This window comes from Leopardus geoffroyi, chromosome C2 (assembly GCF_018350155.1).
Source record: "Leopardus geoffroyi isolate Oge1 chromosome C2, O.geoffroyi_Oge1_pat1.0, whole genome shotgun sequence".
Lineage (NCBI taxonomy): Eukaryota > Metazoa > Chordata > Mammalia > Carnivora > Felidae > Leopardus > Leopardus geoffroyi.
Genome location: NC_059333.1, coordinates 52360871 through 52388646, shown reverse-complemented (window position 1 = coordinate 52388646; position 27776 = coordinate 52360871). Strand labels below are relative to the sequence as shown.

Below are 27776 nucleotides of genomic sequence, written 5' to 3'. Positions count from 1 at the left end.
GGAAGGATATGGAAATTAATTGTATTGTTAGCAAACAAACGTCTCTTTAGAAAGCAATTTAACATATTAAGTTAATTAAGTTAGTACAGGAAACAAGAGCAAGAAACAATAATTATCATCTGATATCAAAATCTAAAACACATCCAAAGTAATTATTCATGGGTTATAGGCCTAAAATAAACACAATATTTACAAAAGAAGAAATATAAATGGAGCCACACTAATTCACCTTGGCTTCCCCTGAAGCCACCTTTTAGCCCTCTTGTCTTTTCCCCTGATTCAGGCAGATGTTGTGAGCACTTAAATCAGAGAATTGATTCCAAACAGAGAAGTAAGTGTTGGTCTTATTTGTATCAGACATTAATATCTCGCATTGCAAATAATTGCTGTTTTTCCAAATGACTCTTATTGGGACACTTCAATTTGATACTTTGGCTCCTCTCTAGAAGCAATGTGTTGCTAGGCCTCATTGCTAAGCAACACCACATAGTGAGAAAAGCTGAATTCTAAGGTTTTAGTGTCACATTCAAAAAACTATTCTTGATCTATAATTTAACATCCAATAATATGTACATCTATATGGTATCTTTGATATACATGAAGCAGGACTTATTTTAGATGATCTACAAAGTTTCCTGATCAAAGTGTGATTTCTTTCAAGTTCCAAAAGACTTTAAAATACATAGCATCTGTCATCTTTACAAAATTTAATAAGCAATTTCATTATAAACAAATCTGGCATTTTATAAGTATTCAGGTATTAGTTATATCCAGTTGGCATTTTCATGAAGAGTGGTACTCTTACCAAACATTCAAGAAATGAAAGCATTGAGAGAGAACTCTCCATGGGTCTTTTAGGTTTCTGCATGTCTTCCAAGCCGAGGCACTGACAGCTTTTAAGCAGGTTGTTTTTGGAGGATGCTTGCACAGAGAACGATTTTGGAAGGTAGAGATTGTGTCTCCATCTAGAGCAAAAGCAGATTTGCTTAAACCCCTGAAGATAGAAACAGTGACTTCTTCTGGAGGGAAGGGCAAGCTTGTTTACTGCCTGTTACAAAAAGTTCAAGTCCTCTAAGCTCTGTGTTCCACTCTGATAATGCAATTCGCAGTGTGGACAAGAATCACCTGGTTCTCTGCATCGCCCTGTGGGAACTGGGGCTTGGGGAACCTGTATAAGAAATAGCAAATTCTCTGGTTATTGTTGTTGCGGTCAGTCAGAAAGTCCTTTGTCTTTTGTCTCTGACAAGGTCTTGTGATTTCTGACAACATCTGTGAAACTGGAAAGCTAGCTTATTAGCCTGAGAGGAGGGGAATTCTCAGGCTCTTCATGGTTCTTGACAGAAGGTACACTTCCATTGATGGTGAAAGTTATAATAAGTGGATCCAATCAAAAGAAGCTTCAGGAGACTCTGAATCACGAAGTAAGAAACAAAGAAAAAGAACATTAAAATATTATTTATAAGTAACATCATGGCATGTGGGTTCTAGGCAATGTGATTAAGAATGTACAGCTTGTGCCTTATCTTTAATTGTATAAAATCATTTGTTCCTTGTTAAAGAAGTTTCACCATGAACTGAGATGTCAAGGAAAAATTCTTTTGGGTAGGCACACCTTCCAAGAATTTTTAATATCATTCCATTCAGGTATTTTTCTTCTTTGTCCAAATATGTATCCCTGATCATGCCTCATTCAGGAAAATCAAATTATTAACTACCTGAAGGATTGTTAAGACACAAATTACTAGGTCTCATTCTTACAGTTTCTGTTCCAGTAGATCTGGGACAGGCCTGATAATTTTCATGTTTAACAGTTTTCCTGCTGATGCTAATGGTTCTGATCTGAGGACCAAGCTCTGAGAACCATTAACATAGAATGGTGTTTGAAATGGTACAACATATATTTTCTTGGTACCACATATATAAATCATTTAGAATCATACCAACCTAGGTGCGAATCTGAAATCTGCCATAACTAGCTATATAATCTTGGAAAAATAATTTCTCTGAGACTCAGTTTCTTCATCTGTAAGATGGGATTAATCATAATAATAACACCTATTTCAAAGGAATGTCTTGAGTATGAAATAACTAACCCATGTAAAGTGCTTTGCATATGTGTGGCACTTAGTTAAGTGCTTCCAAAATGATAATATTATCATACGGCTATATTCTATAGCAACTTATTTTTACAATAAAGATTCAGAAAATAATTTATAAAATACGAAAATCTTCTCTCAGTTCCTTAAAAATACAGTTAGAATGGTAATAGAAGTACAGTTATTATATAAAAAGATACAAATCTGTTTTAAATATTACGGAACTGGTTAAAGTATTTTTATTAAATCAGCATGTGATCCCTGAAGTATATCATTTACTTGGACACGTTCTCCCAGACTTCAGTAAAATGTCTTCTATGTGTATACCAAAACATTTTTGGCTATTGAGGCTGGCTTTCATTCCTGTGGCTGGTATCATGTGCACATCCTTCTTGTGATTGTTTCCACTTAAAATTGGACATTACCTCATGATATCTATGGTAGCATATTACTTTGATTTTCCAAAAGCTGTCATAAAGTCTAAGAAAGTCCACTAGGAGTTAGGGGAGAAAATCATCAACTTCCAATGTAATGATTTTATGTTTTATGAGGATTTTTTCCTTTTTTTTCTCTATTTTCTTCTAGTGAGGAAATGCTTTCTCTTCTTTTAAGTATTAGAAAAAGGAAATCCATAAGAAGCACCACGTCCTTATCATAGAGAAGCTTATTTTTAAAATGTCTTTGTAAGGATTTCTATATGTGAGTATGTCTGTGTATGTGTGTGTGTGTGTGTGTGTGTGTGTGTGTGTGTGCATACATAATTTTCTAGTGACAACAATAAGGCAAAGATGTTTTTTAAAGTCTGCTTAAATCCTTGCAAATCAAGGTGTGGGCCATAGATAGGTACCATTAGTATTACCCGGGAAATAAGTTAGGAATGTAGAATTTTAGACTCCCCCCAGCCCCAGACCTATTGAATCAAAATCTGAATTTTAACAAGATCCCTAGGTGAGTTTTACTCACTTTAAAATTTAAAAAGCACTGGTTTAGTAATATCTCTGACAGTATGAATTAGTATCCCTTTATTTAATTGATGCATACTTCTAAAATTTTTTTTAATGTTTATTCATCTTTGAGAGATAGAGTGTGAGCTGGGAAGGGGCAGAGAGAGGGAGACACAGAAGCAGAGGCATGCTCCAGGCTGTCAGCATAGAACCCGACTGTGGGGCTTGAACTCAAGAACTGTGAGATCATGACCTGAGCTGAAGTGGGACGCTCAACCGACTGAGCCACCCAGGTGCCCCAATTGATGCATACTTCTTCCTTCTGTTAAAAGCAATGCATGCTTTGTGATACTCAAGCAGGGATAAATTAAGAGAATACATGTTCTGGGGCGCCTGGGTGGCTCAGTCAGTTGAGCGGCCCACTTAGGGTCAGGTTGTGATTTCACAGCTCGTGAATTCGAGCCCCGCCTGGGGCTCTGTGCTGACCCCTCGGAGTCTGGAGCCTGCTTTGGATTCTGTGCCTCCCTCTCTCTCTGCCCCAACCCACTCACATTCTGTCTCTGTCTCTCTCAGAAATAAACATTTAAAAAAAAAAAAAAAGAATACATGTTCTTAGCAAATTAACTGATGTTATCTATCTATATTGAAATTATATAACATTAGATGAACTATTTTCAAGCTCATGCAGAAATAGACATGAAATGGTTAAAAGCAAATATTTAGTTTCTTATACTGTAGGGTAGGTTAAGAAGGAGAGGGCTGTTAGTCTCAGTAACTCCTGATGCTCATTTTCCTGTTCAAGAGAACTTCCTATTCTTCCTAAGAAAGTGCCGAGTTTAGATATCCATCTCATTGCACCAGCCTGAGAATACAGAGACAGTGGCCAGAGAACAGCATGCATTAGGTTGCAAGGATAGAGTGGGGATTCAGCCTGCACCTAAAGAGAGAAGTCATCCTTAAAAGGTCATCCTTAATGGTGGCCGGTGTTTATCAGGGAGGCTTTGAGGGTAGTATACTTTCTGCCACAGACAAGAACAAGGATCTAAGTAGCAATTAGGAATTTTCTGTGATTGGTAATGAGAGTCATGATGTGAGCTTGAAATCATTTCAGAAAGAATTATATGGGGCACTTAGAAGAGAAACAGCTGAACATGGATCACTGAGAAGAGAAAGTCTGTCTGGACTAGACATGCGGAGTTCTCTAAATCTTCTAGTGGGTTTTCATTAATTGCTGGCCAGGAGGAATTAGAAATTAATGATGATAATAACAAAATCCTTATGACTTAGACTTTGGTTATAATTATGAAAACTGCATCTGTAATGAGTATTCAGTTGTATCCTTAAAGTCTGTAGATAAATTTTCTCCCCAGGTATTGCGGTCAACTGCCATCAGACTCCTTGGGTCATGTTGATAACTGCAGTACCAAGAATGGTCAATATCAGAAACGTAATGCCTTGTTTACAAAAGTAATTGAATATGGGAGATGCATGTTGCAGTGGATTTAGAAATGAGGCTGGTACAAAATGATTCCATTTATCAACGTCAAAGGATTTCTTTATATTCTCATTTAAGTTCTTAGGAAGAAGTTGGTAGATTAGTCTATTTTTTACTTTTTCTTCACTCTGTCTTTTCAGTTTCTTGGTGGTAATGTTGTTTCTATGTTTTTTAAAAAAATGTATGCAATATGTGCCTATTCTATCACCCTATGTGTCTTTTAATTGAAGTTTAGTGAAGTGTCATCAGTGCTTGTCCCCAGACCTTACACCAGAACTTCTTTTTTGATTCCCACCCAGGAATGTTATATACTTATATGTTTGTGAAGGATTTCCTTGTTATGTCTTTGCACATTTTTAAATCAAATTGTCACGTTTTAGAAATGTTTATTCTTATAACTTCAATGTTATTCTTTACCATTTTTACTGTAATCTGCACATCTATGACATTTTAAAACTGGAAACAGTGCAGACATTTTTCTGTGTTAATTGTTCTACCCGCTTTCACACTAACCTCTCTAATTATTATAATTTTTTCAGTAAATTTTTCTGTGTTGTCCCCACATATTTTTTTTTTGGCAAATAATTTACATGGTATTTACACACTTTATTTATTTTAATATTTTTAATTACACAGGCTAGTGATTATTTCTTAATGCTTATTTATTTATTTGAGAGAGTGAGAACAAGTGGGGGAAGGGCAGAGAGAGAGAGAAGAAGAGAGAGAATCCCAACCAGGCTTGTGGCTCAATCCCATGAACTGTGAGATCATGACCTGAGCCAAATCAACGGTTGGCTTCTTAACCAACTGAGCCATCCAGGTACCCCCAGAAATACTATAAACAAGGGCAGAGATATTGTGAACTCTTGCCCCATTTTTTTAATCTTAAGGGAAATTTGGGGGAAATGATATTTTATTTTAGGCAGTTTACTTTTATGACATTTTCACCTATTACTTTTAATGGTAATATCTGCTGAATTTATTAGATAAATGTGGGGCATATATTGGAACAATTAAGTGTTTGGGTCTTAGATTAGTAATTATATTAATAGACTAACAAACAATGAAACATTGTGGAATTCCTGGAATAAATCCTTTTTGGCCATGACACTTCAGAATATTGTGTAGTTTAAGTGAGTTCAGTTCATTCTTGCTCATAGTTACAAGGTACTCGATATGCCACACTGTCTGATCAGCTCTATCTGGTCCCTGAACCCTAATATTTGGTACTGAATTATTATCATGAACTCGGTTGCTAGTGATAAACTATTTGGTATTCTGCAGAGGTATAGCCAGGTTATCTTTGATGAGGGAGATTCTCAGCTCTACGTTTCTATGGAGGCGTCTTTCCTGCCATTGGAGCTATTTTCATCATTAGTGTACTGAGCCCGTGCTGGTGTGGCTGGAGCAGAGAGCTTACCTTGCTGACTTGGTTATTAAGAGCTCCACTCATTCAGGTGGCTTCTCAGCGATCAGTCATCTGGGACACAGGAGCTACCTTATTCGTGAGTGGTGAAGAACGATTTTCCAAAAGGCTTGGGACAGGGGAGGAGCAAGACTGAAGGATGGGTGAGAAGGAAATTTGAAAAAGCTATTGATTGCTAAACTTTCACATCCTAGGATGTGAAAATATTTTAAAATATGCCTTTCTCTTAGATTAATGTGTTTTTAAAAGCATAGCTAATTTATGTTTCACCTCTTCCCCTCATTAGTATATGCATGTGTGTATAGTTTATATATATAGCTGCATAATTTGTTCCCAATAGTTCTTTGTTCACGTCCTGCAGGATTTTTATGTAAAACTCTTACTAATCTTCATTTATATAAAATCTATGCTTTCTACTTTAATTATTTCTTTTTCTTCGCAGAGTTATCTAAAAGTGTTAATAAATTCCTGAGTGGAAAATTGATTTTTGACTAAATGTTACTTGTAAATTTCTAATGTTATTGCATTATGTTCAAAGAATGTGGCATATTTTTTTTCTGCTATGTAGAATTTATTGAAGTTTTGGCTGTTCCATAGGACTATGAAAAGTGTATGTATAGGCAAATACATTTAATTGTGCTATCCAAATTATCTGTAGTTTTAATTTTTTAATCTCCTTTGTTTTATTAAATGCTAGGTTTTTAGAGATGTGTATTAAAATCTCACATCATGTGTCATTTTAAAATTTTATTTTAGCAGTTTTGCATCCATTATTGCAAATTATATTGAACATTGAATTTTGACAAAATTTTTAAAATATTTTGCTTTACGTACCCTATTTAAACTTTTCTGCCTTAATTCCACTTCATCTGGTATTAGCAGTGTTGTACTTAATTTCTGTTAGCTGGAATTGATCTGTTAAATGTACTTAATTTCTGTTAGCTGGAATTGATCTGTTAAATGATCTGTTAAATAAATCTGTTAAATACGAGGCATTTAAACCTTTTTTAAACCTAAAACAAAGGTTTTGTTTTAAACCTTTCTTTGTCATTTTTTTCCCCACTGTAAACAGTATACTGATGAATTTTTTTATAAAAGTTTTTTTAATGTTTTATTTATTTTTGAGAGAGAGTGTGAGCAGGGGAGGGGCAGAGAGAGAGAGGGAGACAGAATCCGAAGCAAGTTCCAGGCTCCCAGCTGTCAGCACAGAGCTCGATGCGGGGATTGAACTCACAAACCCTGAGATCATGACCTGAGCTGAAGTTGGACGCTTAACCGACTGAGCCACCCAGGCTCAGATGAACTTTTTAAAAAGTGAGCAAAACAAAAGTGCTTTAATCTGAGGATCTCTCAATAGGAAAATATATTTCACTCATATTTTTGTTATGAATGCATTTGGATTTATGTTTGTTGTATTTAAATGACTTAATTTTATGTCCTTTATTATTTTCCTTTATTTCCTTCTCTCTTTTTGACTGAACAAGTTTTCTTGCATATTTTACACTGAGTTTTGAAAATTTTTAATGTATCTGGTGATTGTCTATAAAATATTATATATTTATTTGTGATAAGCAGCTGCTTTTAGACTAGGACTTCAGTAAGATTTAAATGTTTATTGAGCAACTATCATGAACTGGTCACTGTATTCGGTGCTTTCATGTAGCTTGGTACTGCTGGTAGAATGTGAGGGAATTTTAGTGATAATTCTGACTGATATTTAGGATTTTAATAATTCAAGCTTCAATATTTATTAAAAGTATAGCAAGAACATAAAAATCATAATTTCGTGTATATTTTCGTGTAAAATGAGGTTAAGTAAATAAAAATAAGTTGATCTAAAACAATTAAAAAGGAGTGCCTGGGTGGCCCAATTGGTTAAGTGTCAGACTTTTGATATTATCTCAGGTCATGACCTCCCAGTCATGAGATGGAGGCCTGTGTTGAGCCCTGCCTGGGATTTTCTCTCTCTCTCTCTCTCTCTCTCAATCTCCCTCCCCTTTCCCCAATCTCTAAATAAGCAAATAAATAAATAAATGAATATTTTTAAAAAAATGATTGAAAATATTGAGCAACAAATAAAAGAGTTATAGCACTACAATAGAAATCTTGAAGGTAAATACAGATATCGATGATATATCTTTGCAGTGATATATTTTATTCTGGAGATAAGAGAATTGGTGCTTAGTGGCCACTATCGGCCAGGTTCTGATCAAAGCATTGGAGAACAAAAGGGAGAGAAATCTTTGCCCTCATGGAGCCTACCTCCTAGTGGGGGAAGACAGCACACGATAAGCATCGTGAATTGGTAAATTAATTAGTAATATGGCTCACTGGAAGGTGAAACATGCTGTGGAGACAAGAAATGGAGCAGAATGCTGGGAAGTGGGGCGGTTGTAAACTTTTCTTAACAGTTTATGTTCAATGACTTTAAAACTTTGAAAGTTGTATGGAAAGTACACATATGCTTTACCCAGACCTAGAGTCCTCAATTGTTAGATCTTTCTCTGTCTCAGTGTTCTCTCTTGCAAAGTACTTCCTATTCTTAAATATGTTCAGAAACCAGTGGCTCCGTTTAGGGTCAAAGAGCTTGTAAGTAAGTGAAAAAAGCAGCAACAGCACACACAAGCCAGCTGAGACAACAGCTCCCTGGAACCAAGGCAAGCTTGCCCAAGGGAGGAAATCCTTCTCATATTTTCTGCTATCGTGAAAACCCAAACTGGAAAACCTGGCCAGCTGGTGATCCAAGCTTTTTCAAAACCAATTTAAGATTCTTCGATTCTTCTATTCTTAATAGAGTCTATTAAGAATATTCTTAATATTCTATTAAGAATCTATTAGGATTACTTTAATTTCTCTTGTATAAGCTTTAGGTAGAACTCACTTGAGAAAAGGAGGTATTCAATTAGTATTTGTTAACTGAATGCCTAAATTATAGGAATAATTAATCTTTTATTTTTTTGCTTCTTTACATAAGATATTGTATTAGAAAGGTTCTCCCCCCCCCATTTATATCCTCCAAGTAAAATGAAATGCAAAGATATTTCATGCTCCTTAAGTTTTGCGGGCATATATGTAGTATCAAAAGCTAATACATTATTGTCCCTCACCGCTCCTAAAAAAAAAAATTATGATCAAGACTCTTTCTTGACCTCACTCTAGTCAGGCTCCTCTGAGCCCTCTTTTTAACAAGGCCTCAATTTGCATTTTTCCTTGGTCCACTTCTTCCAGTTTTAGCAAGAATCCTGCTAAGACAGTTTAGCAAAAATCCCACACCCTTGGAATATGATCACCCTGGCTGTCTTCAGAAGGAATCCTATTAGGTGATTCTAGAAAAACACTTTCCTATCTCTTAATTTTCCATCCACTGACCTTTCACCCTGCTCTTTGGCTATAAATCCCTACTTTTCCTTATTGTATTTGGAGTTGAGCTCAATCTGTCTCTCCAATGTAAAACTTCATTGCAGTGGTGCCCCTGAATAAAGCCTGCCTTACTACTTTTTAACAAGTGCCATGAATATTTTTTTCTTTAACAGGAGCCAAGAAAATATGGAAACTGTGGTGTATCATGTCTCCATATTGGTGACAATACTCATCTTCAGCATTTTGAGGACCCTGAGGAATCCTGAAGTTAATATTTAACCTAGAATTTCCAAAATTTATTTGATCATTATGTCCTTTTGAAACGGAATAGATATATTTAATTTTTAATTCTTTTCAGTGTAGGGAGCTGTGTTGGTAGTAGAACTATAGTGCTGGAATCTTTGGGATCAACATTACCTGGGCATCTGTTTGCCGGATGGAGTCTTGGGCTCCAACTCACACTTTCAGAATCAGAATCAGCATTTTAATAAGATTCTCTGGTGATTTATATGCACACTGAATTTAAAAAATAGTTATAAAATGTAGTAAGGAATAGTACAGATACATGAAGGACAATATGATCTTAAAACTCGCAGGAAGAATAATAGTTTGATTTCATAATTTTCAGTATAATAATGACATATGGAATGATATACACTTTATTATATGTGATTCTATAATGATAATATTTTATTAATGCGATAACTTGTTTTTTCTGACATGCTTTTCTAAACTTTATTTATTAGGTCATCAGATTTATACTCTTAACACCTTCATTTTTAATCTATATAAATGAAAGTAACATCAGTTACCAATAATTCTCAAATAATTTTTGATAATTTTTATTTTTGAGAAGATCTTTTTCCTGATGACAACTGTTACTGGAGCTAGAATAACTTTCTAATAATTCTTTCAAAATAAAATTTTAGTGTATCTAGAGGTGATGATTCTTGAGGAATAATTTTTCTAAAAATACTTAACTCAGGGCACCTGGGTGGCTCAGTCAGTTAAGCGTCCAACTCTTGACTTTGGGTCAGGTCATGATCTCATGGTTTGTGAGGCTGGAGCAGAGCCTGCTTGGGATTCTCTGTCTCTCTGCCTCTCCCCTGCTAGTGCTCTCTCTCTCTCTCTCTCTTTCTCAAAATAAGTAAACTTAAAAAAAAAAAGTAAAAATATTTAACTCCTCAAATGAATCAATTTTATGTAAGTCTAAATTTAATTTTAAATGTAAATTTGCACAGTGGCATTTTAATGTCTTTTTGGCATTTTCTGTAACTTGTAGACATTATACAAAAAAACAAAAGTGACTTTATGATTTGTTTATAATTCAAAATGTCTCTTAATTGTTTCTAACGCTATGTCTTCAATTACAAGAAAAATTAATTTAAAATTTACCTTCTTTGTAAATAATTGGTTCATTCGATGCTTCATATGAAAATAGTGTTCTTTTACCTCAAAAGTGACAATCTTTAAATTCGCTTTCTATTTCTGTTTATGGATATTTGTTTTGCAATGTAGTAGTTTTCAAAATGAGAGTCTAAACTCTTTGAAGAATTCTATTAGCTCTCAGATATTCTTTATTGTAATGTTTGTGCACACACTTTTATTTTGTTGTAATTTAAGGACACAGTCGCTGCCTGAGCTCCAGCAGAATATGTGTGCAGGTGTGGTAGGGAAGGGCTGTGGGAATGCCTGCGCTAGCTGGTGTTCCATCACTGATGTCCCTGCTGCTGCAGCAGCTGCCTTTGCTGCTACCCTTGCCAGCAGTCTGGCTCCAGGGCCCGGTCCCAGCCTCCCCATGGGGGTCTGTGATGCCAGGAGCTGGCCTGGACATACACACCACATGGCCAGGTCCCCTGCTTGGACTGCATGCTGCCCCGTGCTCTCTGGCCTGAGCTTGTGTGTGCACTCAGCACATCTCCTCTGCTTACGTGCATGCTCCATTTGTCCCATTGGACTTCCTTTGCAACACACAAGTTCAAAATTAAAACTATGAATAATTTCAAGACCACAAAAGCAGAGTTTTAAACCAAATGTAGGACTCTTGAATGACTACACAGCTTCCACATTCTGTTGCTGGCTCTGTCTTTATGTATGGAATTTATGTTATTTTTATGTTATGTTATGTTTCCATGTACTGAAATCGTTGAACCTTAATCTGAAGCCTCAGAGAATGCCTAGATCTCAGAGTTAAAGTTGAGAATCTATAGTATTCAAGTTTCTCTCTAGAAACACTTAAATACTATTTTTCAGTTTTGCTTGGCTTCCTTTTACCCTCCTTTCAACAGTTAACTCGGGTGTGATTTGTAGGCAATAAATACACAAGCATCCCTGGTCATGTGAAAGTCATACTTGTTGATTTATAAATGGTGATGCTTTCAGGAACTTATAGTTGGTGGCTATTTGTGACAATCATTCATTTCTGAGAATTTGGTGACTGTATCTTTTTTAAAATTAATCTTGGAATTTTTACTAAAAGATAGCATTAAACAAGTCATCTATTTTAAACTTAAGACAGTGAATACAGTTGTTAAAAGAGTTAAAGTTCTTCCAAATCAGAGGGACAGTTGTTTGACAGAAACTACTTCCACTTAGGACCCTAGTTTTTAGACACAGATATCTACACATTCATGTCTAAATAAACTGAAAAATAGGGTTAAATAGGTATTGCATCTCATGGTAATTTGATTTTAAATTGTAATTACATATATAAGTAAGTGAATAAAATACACTAATGTTTCATTTGTGATATAATAGTGGATGGATGTTTGTTGTGTTAGGTATGAATACTTGGGAAAGATTGGCCACAGACATTGTGACATAACATTTTTTAATTAAATGTACCTGAATTGATTAGCTACTATTGTTCAGTACATGAAAAGATAAATAACACATGGCTTCTGTTTTAGAGGAGCTTAAAACTCAGGGGGAAAAAAAGAGACTTGATTAAAAAGGATCATAAATTTACCATAAAGAAGTGAGCATTTGCTGAAACCCCGCAAAATTTTACAACCAATAAATCACCTGTGATCTACTTTTCCTCTACCTTACTTTTATATTGCTCCCTGAATGCTAACGAATACAGGGTCCTAGACTTATCTTATGAAAAATCATGACAACTAATGAGATTCACATCAGTGTCTTCTCCATTCCATAGATGCAGAAATGGTGTCCTCTGAGAGATTTAAAAAACATCCTCAGGTAATGTTAGCAAGTAAGTTGCATAATTGAGAAATGAATTAAAAACCAATCTGTTTGACTCCAAAGCCTTATCCACCATGCTGAGCTGTTTTCATGGTGTTTTCTTTGGCATATCACACTCTGAAGATTCAGTCTAGAGCAGATTTTCTTGGCTGTGCCCCAGAGGACTTTTCTGGGTAAGTATTGTAAGGGGAAGGGTCGATGGCAACAGATGGGGGAATGAGAGGGATTTGTGGTCAGATATTTGGCTGCATTCTCCTTCTCCCATATGAATTTATGAAAATTCATAAAATGTATTAGCATGTTCGATGATCTAAGACACCTTACAATACGAGAAGTAAATCAGTTGTTTCCTCAGCACTTATACCAAAAAATTGTAAGGAAACAGATGATCATATCCTTGTATAGGAATGACACATATAATTTTGAAGTATCCTATGTTTCTGTATGCCTTGCTCATTTCCAGCTAAACTGTAAAAATACATACATCTGGTAAATTGTGTTTAACTGCAACAATATTTCTTGCATTTATTTGATTGTGTATTCTTCCTTTCCCTAATACCAATTAACATATCATGGAAATATTATTTAATCAAATAGGTTTTGGGGGAAAATGATGTGGAGATATGGTCCAGAGAGAAGATATTTAGCCATTTAGGAGCATTAACCACAACATTATGGACATCTAAATCACTGTCTCATAAGAAAGGCCCAGTTTGTTTTTTTGCTTTCTTGTTGTTATTACTGTGAGAAATGTCTCCTAATTTATAAATAAATTAATGAAAATTACATTTATCTAAAAAGTCATGATATAAATTTGGAAAAGGAATATTTTTGTAGAAGATGCCTTTGATTAACTGATGTGTGACACTGTTTGAGTAGTGGGGTAGAATAGTAGAACAATGATACGATGTGTGGGGACATTGTGCTGTGTGTTGGAGATGTGACCTGAGGGGGAAAAGTGTTCAAATTGATTTTTTTTCTTTTAAAGAGATGCACAATTCCTTTTTTAAAAAATTCTTTTTAAAATCCTTTTTTCAATGTTTATTTATTATTTATTTATTTTTTGAGAGGGAGAGAGAGACAGAGAGCAAGCAGGGAAGGGGTAGAGAGAGAGGGAGACACAGAATCAGAAGTAGGGTCCAGGCTCTGAGCTGCCAGCATAGAGCCCTATGCGGGGCTCAAACTCACAGACCGTGAGATCATGACCTGAGCTGTAGTCGGCCGCCCAACCGACTGAGCCACCCAGGCACCCCAAATTGATTTTTTTTAAAAAGAAGAAAACAAAGAAAGAAAGCAAATACTAGGTTTAAATCTTAAAGATCTTCAATCCAAAAAAAAAAAAAAAAAGTACCAATAGGCAATTAAAAGATTCAGTGAAGACAATAAGTAAAAAATAAAAAAATACACCTTAATTTTGTAAAAAATATACAAAATGGTAAGAGAATATTAATTGTTTTAATTCACAAGTTTATTTTTTGTAGGCTTGTATTTTTAAAACTACCTTTAAAAACTCAAAAATGTTTCTGAATGTGGGGAAAATAAGTATTTAATAGTTGGTATGCCTGCTATATTCCTTCACTTCGCTTGTGTTCCTGACTACTATCTCATTAATCAATTTAAGCTAGTCATTTCTTTTGAAAACTCATGACACCAAAATGGTATGTTTCTCAAACCCAATTGAAAATTAATGCATACAAAAGATGCCCTGTTGTTTCATTTTGACCTGGCAGTCACCTTTCTTAGAAGAAGGATCAACCCAATTGAATCTTAATAAAGTAGGTCTTTCTTAATATCCCTGTGGTTGTCTTCTCAGCTGGGAATCTACCAAGTGAAGATTTGAAGGGCATGTGTAGGGAATGTTCTGAGAACCCCCAGGATTTAGTAAATAATAAATTTAAAAAAGAGCACTTCTTCTTTAGCAAGTAGCTCATGTATTTGCTGGTGAAGTCTCATGCTGGGCACCAGGAGAGGATATGATAGGGGCAGCAGGGCTTGAAACATTTCTATTGCTTTGGTGCCCTGCAGCAATCTTTTGAATGGGACAGGTATTTTGAAAATAACACTTGTCTCAAAGCATCCATAGTCTTTGTAGGAGTATTGGCAGCTTGAAAACTTCCTGACTTGGGTTTCATTACTGGAAAAACATCCAAATGAAACTTCTGTTGAGAGCATATAGCCACAACAGGGGTCCTGATGTAGGTCTCTTTATAATAGAAATGAAGGTAGGCTGCATTTTAGATCTCACTAATTTCCCAACATCTGTGTCTTATTCAGTTTTCTAGATCTGGGATTCTTTTCCATAATGTTAAATGTATGTTAACTTTGTAAGATAAGCATGCAAAAGAATATCCCTGTGTGTATTTAATTCGGAAGTAAAAGGCAACATGATGAATGGAGTAGAAAAAATTAATTCAAACAATAATTTTATTGTTTTATTGTAAGGGGAAAATTTAGTGATTAAATTTGAACATACATGCCTCCATATATCCATTCAGAAAGTTATTAGCTCTAAATAAATATCTTCTTTAATCTTGAAAAATAACTAAGTATGCCTTTGAATTGCTTTGAATATTTCCTTATTCCCTCATCACAATTCGTTACAGACACATACTTAGATAAGAATACTTAGATATTCTTAGTGTTCTAAGAACACTTAACATAATACTTCTCAATGCACGGCTCAAGCATCTCAGGAATAGAATGAATCACTCAGTGTACATTGCTCTTCAGTACTTCTTAAAATACAGAGTTCCTCCTGAGATTTATTAAATCAGAATCTAAATGGGGGTTGTGCTCTGGGAACTTTATTCTACAGATTTTCAGCTGGTTTGATGTGAGAAGTTTTGATTATTTCCGCCTTATTGTTGAAATAGAAATATTTTTTTGTACACTAATTCTGAAGGTTTTTATTTATCTTATTTTTATTTTTATGAAAGGTGTACGCATTAGGCTACTCAAGCTGCCGTAACAAAATACCACAGACTGGGTGGCTTAAACAATGAAAATTTATTTTCACATAGTTCCAGAGGCTGAAAAGTTTAAGAGCAAGGTAGCAGTAGGGTTCAGTTTCCGATAAGGACTCTTCCTGGCTTGCAGACAGCCACCTTTTCACTGTCCTTACAAGGCTTTTTCCTTGGTTCATGCATGAGGAGAGAGAGTGTGAGCTCTCTGATGTCTCTTCTTATAAAGGATACTAATTCTATTGGATAAGGGTCCTACTCATGATCTCATTCGACCTTAATTACCCCATCTCTAAATACAGTCACACTGGATGTTAAGGCTTTAACATATGGATTTTGGGGAGATGCAAACATACAGTCAATAAAAATGTACAATGTATTTTGTCAACTATTTAGTTTCTCCCATAAAACTGTAAAAATGTAACAGCGAAAAGCATCAGTTCTGTCTATAGAGACAGAGCTTGAAGGAAACAGAAACATTATAAATAGTCCTGTTAAACTTTTCCATCTTAAAACAGAAATTGAATTTATAACCTTTCCAGTTTATATATTGTTGCTGTTCTAAATACAAAGGATAAGCAATGAAAAAACTTCTGAAATAATATCAGATTTGAGCCAAACCAAAAGGATGTATATCAGCACCCAAATCTTAATCCTAGGTTTGGGTTCAATAGACAGTCATGGTGAGTAGTGGTGGAGGATGTCTTGTAAAGGATACCTGAAATTTGAGAAGGTGGAGAAAAAGCAAAATACGTATAGGATCCAAAAGTGGTGTTTCAAGGAAAAGAGCAAAAGTTCACTGCATGATGATTATATAAATGAGAATGAAAGAAACACAGAGTTGGCTACTGGACCAATGCAGGTTAGATTCCTGTCTCTAGGTGCCTGAGGATACTTAACCTGTCTAATATTTGAGTCCTGTTACAAAATAGAATTCCATGCTATCTTTTTATTAAATGGATAAGTAATTATCACAACTTAGTGGCTTACAACAACACCCATTTATGATCTCACAATTTCTGTTAAGTCAGGAGTCTGGGCACAGCTTAGTTATATCCTTTGCTCAGAGTTATACAGGTCTGTAATCAAGCTGCCAGCTGGGCTGCGTTCTCATCTGAAGGCATGACTGGAGATACATATGATTGTAAGCTCACTGAGGTTGGCAACAGAATTGATTTCCTTGAGGCTGTATGCCTCAGAGATCTGGCTTATTGCTGGCTATTGGTTGTTGACTGTCCTCAGGTCTTGCAGCTCATAGAGGCTTTCCACAAGTTCTTACCACATGGACCTCCTCAATGTGGCTGCTTACATCAGCAAGTAAGCAAGGAGAGACTTTGGCCCTATTCTTCTAAAACAATGATATATAACATGATTATAGGAATATAACATGATTATATTATAATCATGATTATAGGAATCAAATATAATATAACATGATTATAGGAATATAATATAATATATAATATATATAACATGATTATAGGAATCAAATCTCATGTAACCTAATCAAGGGAGTGACATCTCATCACCATTGCTATATTTTATTGATGCAAAGCAAGGGATAGATTTTAGTTTCACTCAAGGGGAGGGGCTAATACAAGAACATGACTCACTGGGGGTCACCTTTGGGTGTGTCTGCAATGGATAGTAATATTTACCCACATAGCTCTTTGGAGATTAAATAAAATTATAGAGAGAGAGTTCCCAGTCCATATTATGTATTACTTATATAGTAGCCATTACTGTATTCCACTGACATTTCTAGTGAAGAAAAGCTTTTTAGACACATAACTGATTTTTAATTCTGCCTCATCTCATAGATTCCACCCAGAACAACCAATGAGTATGCTAAGCCCACCTTAACAAGTATCACACTTGTTTCTTATGACTAGTTCATGTTAAGATCTCAGTGTGCACTGACTCTCAGAAAAAAAAAAACTAGGAAGAGGGAAAAATAACAAAGTACTTTCCCTTTCTGCTTCCGAGCTCACCACTTGACACACACTTTGATAATGTATCCATATATCTCTCTCCACATTCAGGAGAATTATGTTATTCTCTGGATGCTCTGGGACTCCCTTAGGCACCTCCTTCATGTCCAGTCTTTTTTGAAAAGAAATCTGTTACTATAAAACAAGCTAACAACAAACTTTCTTTTACCACTACACCACTCCTTACTCCTGAGAACTGGAAAAGCAAATTTCTTAATATGTTAGCTCTCCCAGGAGACAATCGTAGATATAATACTTGCACACAGAAAGAGAGACTGAGTGAGCCTGGAGTCATATCTCTATCCAGTCAAGCCTCCAGATGAAAAGGCAGAGGCAATACAGGATTGCAGCCTTATGAGAATCTGAGAGGAGACCCAGGTAAGCCATACTGGACAAATGAGAAATAGAAACTTGGCTCCTTGTGATAACATTTTAGGCATTATATCTGACTTGTGGGGCAAAATTTTCATCACAGAGATACCTTAATACAACTCTCAAACAATAGAAAACATCATTCTTCTTTTATTGTTCAATGTAGAGCTTATGTTTCAACATACAAAGCAATTATATAATTTTAAATTGTTCAGTGTATAAGTTGACTTTTTTTTTTTAATTTTTTTTTTCAACGTTTATTTATTTTTGGGACAGAGAGAGACAGAGCATGAACGGGGGAGGGGCAGAGAGAGAGGGAGACACAGAATCGGAAACAGGCTCCAGGCTCTGAGCCATCAGCCCAGAGCCTGACGCGGGGCTCCAACTCACGGACCGCGAGATTGTGACCTGGCTGAAGTCGGACGCTTAACCAACTGCGCCACCCAGGCGCCCCAAGTTGACTTTTTTTTTTACAAAAGTAATTTTCTGGGAAAGAAACTCAAAATAATTACTCTTAGAAGAGAAATCAATGGTTTATTACTCTCTACACTTTATAAGGCATTTTAAAATATATTCTTCCCATTCTGTAATCATGTATGAAAAATAATTGATTAGCGGTTCTTTAAAAGAGTTCTGTGAATTTCTCTTAAGATACTTAAGATGGTCAGATGGCAATTATAAAAACACAAATGCAAATAGGTTTCCTAAATTTAATGTATGTTTTCCAGAGAAAATACATTCTATGTATTTTAATCTGTATCTTACATTCAATGGCCATGAGAATAAACACTCCGTAGCTATGTAGGTGGCATTGGTAAGGAGAGGTAGACACTTTTTGCTCTACCAAAGTGGTCCTTGTATTTAAGGTTTAGGAAAACTGAATTCAAATAAAGTTTGCAGTGCCCTGTAAATTAAAGATATCGCGGACACAGGTGTTAAATTGAGAGTGTTTATTTCAGCAACTTAGGGACTGGGACACACAAGTGGGTGGGTGAAGCAGCTTTGGCATGTTTAGACACCAATGAGCAGCCCTTGTTCACCTGCCAAAGTTCACCTATCAAGCATGAAGTCTCTCTCATCAGACTGTGTTTCTGTGCATGACAGCCAGTGTTCAGGACCTAAGGGGAAAGGGCTTAGCTGAATGCTTTTTCATTATTTGAATCAGCCTCACTGAACTGACTCGATTACTTGTAAAAATAGAAGTATCAGTTTGATGAAGATTAAGGCATTTTCCCACGTTTAGTATACATCGGATTATAAGGGTGAAATGGAATGTGGTAAGCAGTATGGATGGTTAGACAGTGAATGGTACTGTGTATGTAAGCTGGAACTCTTCGTGTGACTAACACCTGATAAGTTAATTTACACGAAATAGCAAAACAGTGGTACATAAGCTTCAAACCAAGTCCCAGGACTGGCTACATAATTTTCAGGGAACATTGTGAAATAAACACGTGGTGCCCCTTTTCCAGAAAGTATTAACATTTTCACGATGGCAACAACAGACCATTCAAGCAATCTCAGGGCTCGTCTGAACACGGACTCCTGTGTGTCTACCTGTTCTTGTACTGGGAAGCTGACCCTGCAAAGGTCACCCCTTCCCCTCTGCAGTCTCCCTAATGTCAGTAGCAGAGCTGTCCCTAGGGTAGAGTAAATGTGTATCTTCATATCCTTTATAGGGAAGATGGGATCCTAAGAGGCTTGGAAAACGAGACACTGCTGTTGCCTTTGAGTGGTACACAAAACACCTGAGCCTCTTCTGCTGGCCCTGGCTGTCTGGTCTGGACCCGCCAGGTCCGCATACACTGTTCTGTATTTTGTTTTCTTCTTTTTACCATTTAACACTTGTTGTAGTCAAAATACACATGGATTTAAACGGTGGCAGGCAAAATGAGTTTTTTTCCCCTTTCTCTGTGTAGTCTTTTATGCATGGCCCTGAACTTCCATGGAAAATTCTCATTGTTGTTTGTTTCTTGGGAGAGGCTACAAAATCATGTCTTTATGAAAAGTTCTAAGGTGTGGTTATCAACACACCAGCTTTGGAGTCAGACTTGCATAGGTTTTATGACAGTTTCTGCCACTTCCCAGTTTTTGATCTTTGGCTAATCATTTTTCTACACTGTTGCTAGTATTGATGGCAAGGAAAATACTTATTTCTAAATTTAAAAAAAATTAATGTTTATTTTATTTTTGAGAAAGAGATAGAACATGAGCAGGGTGGGGGAAGAGAGAGAGGGAGACACAGAATGTGAAGCAGGCTCCAGGCTGTCAGCACAGAGCCTGACAAGGGGCTCAGGTCCAAGAGCTGTAAGATCATGATCTGAGCCAAAATTGGACGCTTAACCAACTGAGCCATCCAGATGCCCCTTTTTTTAAATGAATTCTAAATCTTTTTAACCTTTATTCATTTTTGACAGACAGAGAGAGACAGAGTGTGAGTGGGGGAGGGGCAGAGAGAGAGGGAGACACAGAATCTGAAGCAGGCTCCAGGCTCTGAGCTGTCAGCACAGAGCTCAATGTGGGGCTTGAACCCGCGGACTGCGAGATCATGCCCTGAGCTGAAGTCGGACACTCAACCAGCTGAGCCACCCAAACACCCCAAAAAATATCTATTTCATAGGGCTGTTGTACACATTAGACGAATAAAACAGAAAGACAAATACCTGGCATATTATAAATATTCAAGAAAATTACTTATTCATCTCTGTATTATTATAATTTCTAATTGTATTTTGCAAAAGATATCAGGTTTTTTTTTTTATCTTGATATAAAGAGTGTCAAACTCAGAAGCATAAAACTGGAGAGGACTTCAAAAATTTTCTGGCTTAGTAGCTCTTAAGTTTGTTGGGATCATAGATCCTTTTGAATTCTGATAAAAGGCAATGGCCTCTCTTTCTCCCCAAAAGTTACACATGCATTTAGCATTGTATTTCAGGGGATTCTTTCACTACCTGAAGCTCATCATTGGAACCTATGAAGGCAGGTAAAAATGAGTATTTCAAACCTGATACTAGTTTTCATTTCTCAAACAGTGATGGGATTGGATTGTAAATATCCACCTCCCATTATTGAAAGCAACCCCCTTTATAGACTGTTCTGCTTCATGAATATGGGTCTATATTTTTGTTTTATTTTGTTTTTTTTTTTTTTATAGAAATGCTGAGCAAAGCCTGGAACTTGACAAGAACATCGGATAAAGATTCAATCAATTTCTTTTATGTAAAAGAAATAACTTCACAGACATCCCTTTTCAGGACTCCATTCCTCTGAGAGACCCCTCAGTGCTGTGAAGTTCTTCCTTTTAAGTTGCTATGTCTGATGTGCCACTGTGCATTACCCTGATGATTTCATACTTGGGCAAAGAAGTAGAATAGTAGCTCAGGTTTTGGCAAATTTGGCTCTTTATTAGGACCTAGGTGTTGTCACATTGGTCCCTATTTTGTTTTTCCTTTTCTAGCTAGTTCTATATTCTTTATTACTTCTTTTACTTTTCTTCTTCTCATATTAGGCTTCAGGCCTAGTTTGCAAATAATTTTTTTAGATGTTTATTTTTGAAAGAGAGAAAAAGAGAGAGAGCGAAAGCGCTAGCAGGGGAAGGGCAAAAAGAGAGGGGGAGAGAGGATCTGAAGCAGGTTCTGTGCTGACAGCAGAGGGCCCAATGTGAGGCTCAAACTCACAGACCGTCAGATCATGGCCTGAGCTGAAATGGACGCTTAACAGACAGCCACTCAGGTCCCCCTGCTGATTATCTAATTTTTACCTGAACCTACATCTGCTTTGACTGTCCAGCGTTTATTCCAGATTCTTTCTTCCTCTTTGGCTACTTTCACCTCTACTTATTACACTACAAATTTGTGGCAGCGGCATATGGACAGATACTTTCCACAAAGACACAATGAAAGTGAAACTAAAAGACAATAGAAAGGCAGAGCGCCGTCATATCTTTTAGGCTTGTAGCCTGATTTTCTTTTTGTTCTCTGCCTGGTTTCCATTTGACCCACCCAGGTTACTTCTCATTCTTAAGCACGTATTCCAGGGTTTATGTTCACTGCTGGGAGAGACATGTAGAGAGTATGTAGAGATTCACTTCCAAAGAATAAACCCAAAGAGAGCTGTCAAATTTCTCTTTATGGATATTTTGGTTCCGAGTCATTTTTATATTTCTGCTAGCTCTAGATCAGGCTGATGTTGAAAAGTAGTCTATCTTGATTGTTTCCACATTTCTTGCAATGATATTGCAAAGCAAAATTGGGGGGGGGGGCGGGAATTGAAGCATCATCTGTCATGTTTAGCCAGGATGAAGTTATATGACATTTAGAGTGCAGGAGCAGAAGAAGTATCTGCCAACCTGGAAGTTTTTAATCCTCATTTCAGAACGTTTACAGAGATGCCACACTAATCCCAGAGTGCTGGTACCCTGTCTGCTGCTGACATACCGTCTGCTCTCCTTCATATTGGATGTGATCAGATGTGAACCTCAAAGGCTTTTTGGAAGCTAAGCCTTATTTGAGTCCTGAGTCATTAACTTTCACCCAGGCTCATCACATTTTGCCTTGTGCACACCCAAGTTTTGTTTAATAGGGTAGTAATTGACATGTGGCAGGTAAGAAACCATGCAGATAGAAACTTCAACCTAAGTGTGCATTTCTGCAGGGTCATAGAACTTCATCAGAGTTGCTCAGGTTTTCATTACTTAGCATGTTTGTTTAATATGCCTATATTTATTTTTAAAAGTTGTGTGTGAGCTTGCCCATTTTTTTAATTGCCTCTCCTCTTAGTAATAAAAAGGAAAAATGCTTCTCATGTGAGAATTATCATCATGGGAACAGACACTAACAGAAGGCCTTGTCATAGCTGACCTCAAGAGAAAGCAGAACAGGATCCTATCTATGTTTTTGGAGTTGATGGAATAGTAGATGGGAATCATTGTGCCAAAATAAGTCCCAACATACAGGAGTACTGATGCATAGGGGCACTTGTACCCCAATGTTCATAGCAGCACTCTCAACAATAGCCAAATTGTGGAAAGAGCCTAAATGTCCATCAACTGATGAATGGATAAAGAAATTGTGGTTTATATACACAATGGAGTACTACGTGGCAATGAGAAAGAATGAAATATGGCCCTTTGTAGCAACGTGGATGGAACTGGAGAGTGTGATGCTAAGTGAAATAAGCCATACAGAGAAAGACAGATACCATATGTTTTCACTCTTATGTGGATCTCGAGAAACTTAACAGAAACCCATGGGGAAGGGGAAGGAAAAAAAAATGAGGTTAGAGTGGGAGAGCCAAAGCATAAGAGACTCTTAAAAACTGAGAACAAACTGAGGGTTGATGGGTGGGGGGGGGGGGGGTGGGAGGGAGGGAAGGGTAGGTGATGGGCATTGAAGAGGGCATCTTTTGGGATGAGCACTGGGTGTTGTATGGAAACCAATTTGACAATAAATTTCATATATTAAAAAAATAAAATAAAATAAGTCCCAACAGCTTGTCATTTCACTGTTACAGATTCACTCCTTTGGTATAAACATTTTTCATTGTCAAAATTGTAGCTATTAAATTGCAATTTATCTTAGAAAATATTAGGCAATTTCTGTTAATCCTCCAGTTGAATGCCAATTAAGCACCCAATTCTGTAAGAACATGGCATGGAATGGGTGTCAAAATGATGAGAGCTGGAGGGCAAAGCTATTCTGAAAATTAAAGGTGTAGGAGACAAAAGTCAACTGCTTCCTGATTTGTTAAAATTAGCCTCTACTCTTAACTGTGGTACTTCAGTCAGTGAGGGTGATGAGATGCACAGAACTGACCAGCCTCAATCTGTGCATTTAAATTTCTGATAATGTTTGAAGAATGTTTGGATCCTAAACAAATTAAATAAGCTCAAAAAGTACTCTTAGAGCTCTCCCCAGTGTACACAGCCCTTCCACAGTTACAATTTTATTTAATTCTCATTATAAGCCAGTATACATGTAAAACACGTGTTAATTTCACTGTCATCTGCAGAAGAATCCTTGGGGCTGCACACAGCAAGTATACATGAACATAGGCAAGTACTTTGAAGAGAAGCTAGGTTCAGGAACTGAGCTACAAATAGATAAAATGACTTATCCATGGTTACATCTGAGATGTCTACGTGAAACGTGCATTTTTGTCTTTATTAGTTTTAGTTTACGTTTCTTAAAATGTATGAATCATTTACGACAACTTCATCACTCTGACTGTATTTGAGCATGTAATTTAAAATATTTCTAATAATATTTTAGGTATTTCGCTGGGATGGATTTTCTATTATAAGTCAATAAGGGGGAAGGAAGCATGACAGTGTTATTGTTAAAATAGAGAAATGGCACATAAGGGACTTCTTTTTGGCAGAGTAGTCTTCATGATTCCATCATTATGTTGCTTCTAAGAATATATCCCTGGACAGAATAATCTTAATGTTACTTAAGCCTTAGGGGTATCAGATATATCTATTTTTCTAAATTTGTTTTTGTTGGAACATGAGGAGAGGAATGATATGCTTATGATTCGAACATTTTCTGAATCAAAAATACCATTATGTAACCAGACCTACATTATTTTAAATTATTTTTTAAATACAAAAATTTATACAAAGATGGAAATCTTTGTGTCATGTTGTCATGTTCAGCTTTGTATTTAATGAATCTCATTTACAGGAATAAATAAAATCGCATGAGATTGGGTTGTCCAAGAATATTTAGCACAAATGACTGTTATTTATTGGAGTACTGTTTCTGAACTGTGACAGAATGAAGAAAGTTAATTTAGAAAAAAATAATAAGGAAAATGTAATATTACTGTCTTTTATCTACATTGTTTTCTTACAAAATCTAAGCATTTTAGAAAGTAATCTTATGGTACAGAATCCAAACTCCCACTAAAAACAATCAATGAAATTCAATTATTCCTTTCATATTTGCATGGTTACATAGTCTCCCAGTTTCTCTAATATGAAACATCTAATGATGCTTTGTTAATTACCACCCGTTCCTCACAGGAGTTTGGCTATTCCAAGCCAACAATGCTTGAATGGCTGGAACACACAAACTTCTCAGAAGTTTACTGTAAAATTCTGTGTGAAAGGCTAAACTGTTGTATCCCTGAGGCCTTTCAAAGACATTTGAAGGGCTCTGATATTTTGTGATCAAGTGGTAAAATGTGCTATACACAAGGGCAATGATAAACAATTAGTAAGCCTTAACTTTTGATGAATTTGTGCTAAATAGGTTCACCTGTTCTTTTGAATAGACCGAGGCCTTAGGAGAATATAAGAGGAAAAAAAATGTTATATAAATCTATTATTTTGAGAATGGTTGTTGGAGGTGCCTGTGTGGTTCAAGTTGGTTAAAAGTGTCCGGCTCTTGATTTCAGCTCCGTCATGATCTAGCTGACAGTGCAGAGCCTGCTTGGAATTCTCTCTCTCTCTCTCTCTCTCTCTCTCTCTCTCTCTCTTTCTCCCTCTGCCCCTCCCCTGCTTGCAGTCTCTATCTCTGTCTCTCAAAATCAATAAACTTTTTAAAAAAAATTAAAAAGAATGGTTGTCAATCGGAAAAGCATCCTCTTATTTTTTATTTAAAAGCATTCAGCTTAGTTCTTGGAGCAGAATTATAAGATGAATGGTATCAGTCACTGCACTAGGTGTTCCAGGAGGGGCCGTGCCTGGGAAACATCTCAGGCAAAATGCAGTGGGCTAACCATAAGCTGGTTAGAGATCTTTCATGGCTGCTAGACTGCATTGTTTTTAAAGACAGAGTAGTAGATGGTGTATTGGTATTGGGAAGTCAGTAGGTTTAAGAGTCTATAGCCATTAAAATTTAGAAGACCTCTAGGCTTTGTATCTCACAAACATAACGTAGAACAGTTCACTAACTCTTTCTAAGCTTCATTTTCATCTTTTCTGCATTCATACCTGTGCTATTTAGGGTAGCTCAAGGATGAGGTATGTTGCCATCCAGGTACCTCAGGTCTGGGAATTTGTTTCACTAATTTATTGCTGTATAACATATCATCCCCAAATTTATTGTCTTAACAACCATCCCGGTTATTTCTTATGATTCTGTGGGTTGACATAATGAGTTTGCTTCTGGTCTGCCCTAGACCATTCGTGTTGTATCTAGCTCTGAGATTGACTAGGGGCAGTGAGCCTTGGTGCTCAGTTTTCCTCCTCAGGGACTTTCCATGGAGCTAGCTTAGGCTTTCTCACTGCCTATTGGTCTTAAGCAGTATTCCAATAAGGAGGATGTTAAGAATGTGAACATGGAAGCTACAAAGCTAAAAAAGTGTAACGTTGGAAGCCCTGCAGTGTTCCTTTCACTGCATTTTATTGGGCGAAGCAAGTCACAAGGCTAGCCCACATTCAAGGGGTTAAAAATCAGATCCATCACTTGATGAGAGAAGTGGTTAAGTCTCATTATAGAAGGTGTGCAATATGGAAGATATTATTATGACTGTATTTGGAAATTATCTAGCAAAGAAGGTGAGTGCTAAAGATGGGGCTTGGGTGCAGGATGGTGCTGGGGGACACAGACTGGTAATAGTAACCCTCCCTGCAAAGGAAACCCAGTGAGTGATCCAAGTGAAATATCCCAAGTTCATGCCCAGGCAGGACATGATAAATCTTGGTTAAGGGCACAGACTCCAGAAGCAAAACAACTTTGAGGTTAAAATCTAGCTCACTATTTCCTGACTAAGTGATTAAGCTCATCTGTGGCTCAATTTCCTCACCTATAAAATGAAAAGAATAACATTTTATGTCTCATACAGTGGTTATTTTGAAGATTAAATAATTACTATATGTGAACATCTTAGAATAGTTCCTGTTAAATGGTAGAAACTTCAAGAAGTATTTATTGTTATTATTATTAAAATATACCTAGGGAGCCTGGGTGGCTCAGTCGTTAAACATCTGTCTTCAGCTCAAGTCATGATCTCACTGTTGGTGAGGTTCAAGTCCCACATCGGGTGAGCCTGTGCTCCACTTTGGGTGAGCTCGTGCCCCGCTTCTGGTGAGCTCCAGCCCCACTTCAGGTAAAAACACAGGCCCCAGATGAGCCCTGCTTCTCTCTCTTTCTCTCTCTCTCTCTCTCTCTCTCTCTCTCTGTCTCTCTGTCTCTCTCTCTCTACCCCTTGCTCACTTGTGTCCTCTCTCTAAAAAATAAAAATAAAAATAAAAAATAAATAAAATGAAGTAAATAGGGGCACCTGGGTGGCTCATTCGGTTCAGTGTCTGACTTTAGCTCAGGTCATGATTTCATGGTTTGTGGGTTCAAGCCCCGCATTGGGCTCTGTGCTGACAGTGTGGAGCCTGCCTCAGATTCTGTGTCTCCATCTCTCTCTCTCTCTCCTACCCTTCCTGTTCATGCTCTGTCTCTCTCTGTCTCTCTAAAAAAAATAAACATTAATTTAAAAAAAATAAAGTATATCTAGATGCACTCTGTGTTGGGGGTGGGGCTGCTGTTGTGAAGTTAGAGAAATTTTAGTCATAACTAAAATTGGGAATTCAAGAGACATCCATTTCAGGAATTTATATTTTTCAGGGATCTAGCAGGGGAGTGCATGAAGGAGACACACAGTGAAAAGGAGCCAGTGTCTTAAAGGAGATCTGACAAGAGGTAGGGGACGTGTTACTGTCTGGGGTGTAAAGCAGAACCCTGATTTGGGGCCAAGAAGTACAAAGCCAAACAAGCAGGACAAAGTAAGAGAGGGGAACCCAATCACATGCACACATTTATGAAAGGGGCCAAATGTTGGATGGAGCTTTGTAGGAACAGGTTATCTTGGGTTGTCCTCAGACTAAAACTCTATTTATGCATGAGTGAATCTTAGGATACCGGGACACCCACATATCTTGGCTAAATCACTTAGCCTAGAATACACCACTTAATTCTAACCTCCAATAAA

At 36.7% G+C, this 27776-nt stretch overlaps 1 long non-coding RNA gene across 1 annotated transcript in view; it reads left to right on the top strand.

The window, feature by feature from the left end:
* Positions 1 to 12630: 12630 nt before the first annotated feature.
* Positions 12631 to 27776, top strand: part of LOC123610818 — a 137114-nt gene continuing 121968 nt past the window's right edge. The window contains exon 1 of the long non-coding RNA XR_006718302.1: positions 12631 to 12698. This is a non-coding gene — a long non-coding RNA (uncharacterized LOC123610818). The remainder of the gene's footprint in view (positions 12699 to 27776) is intronic.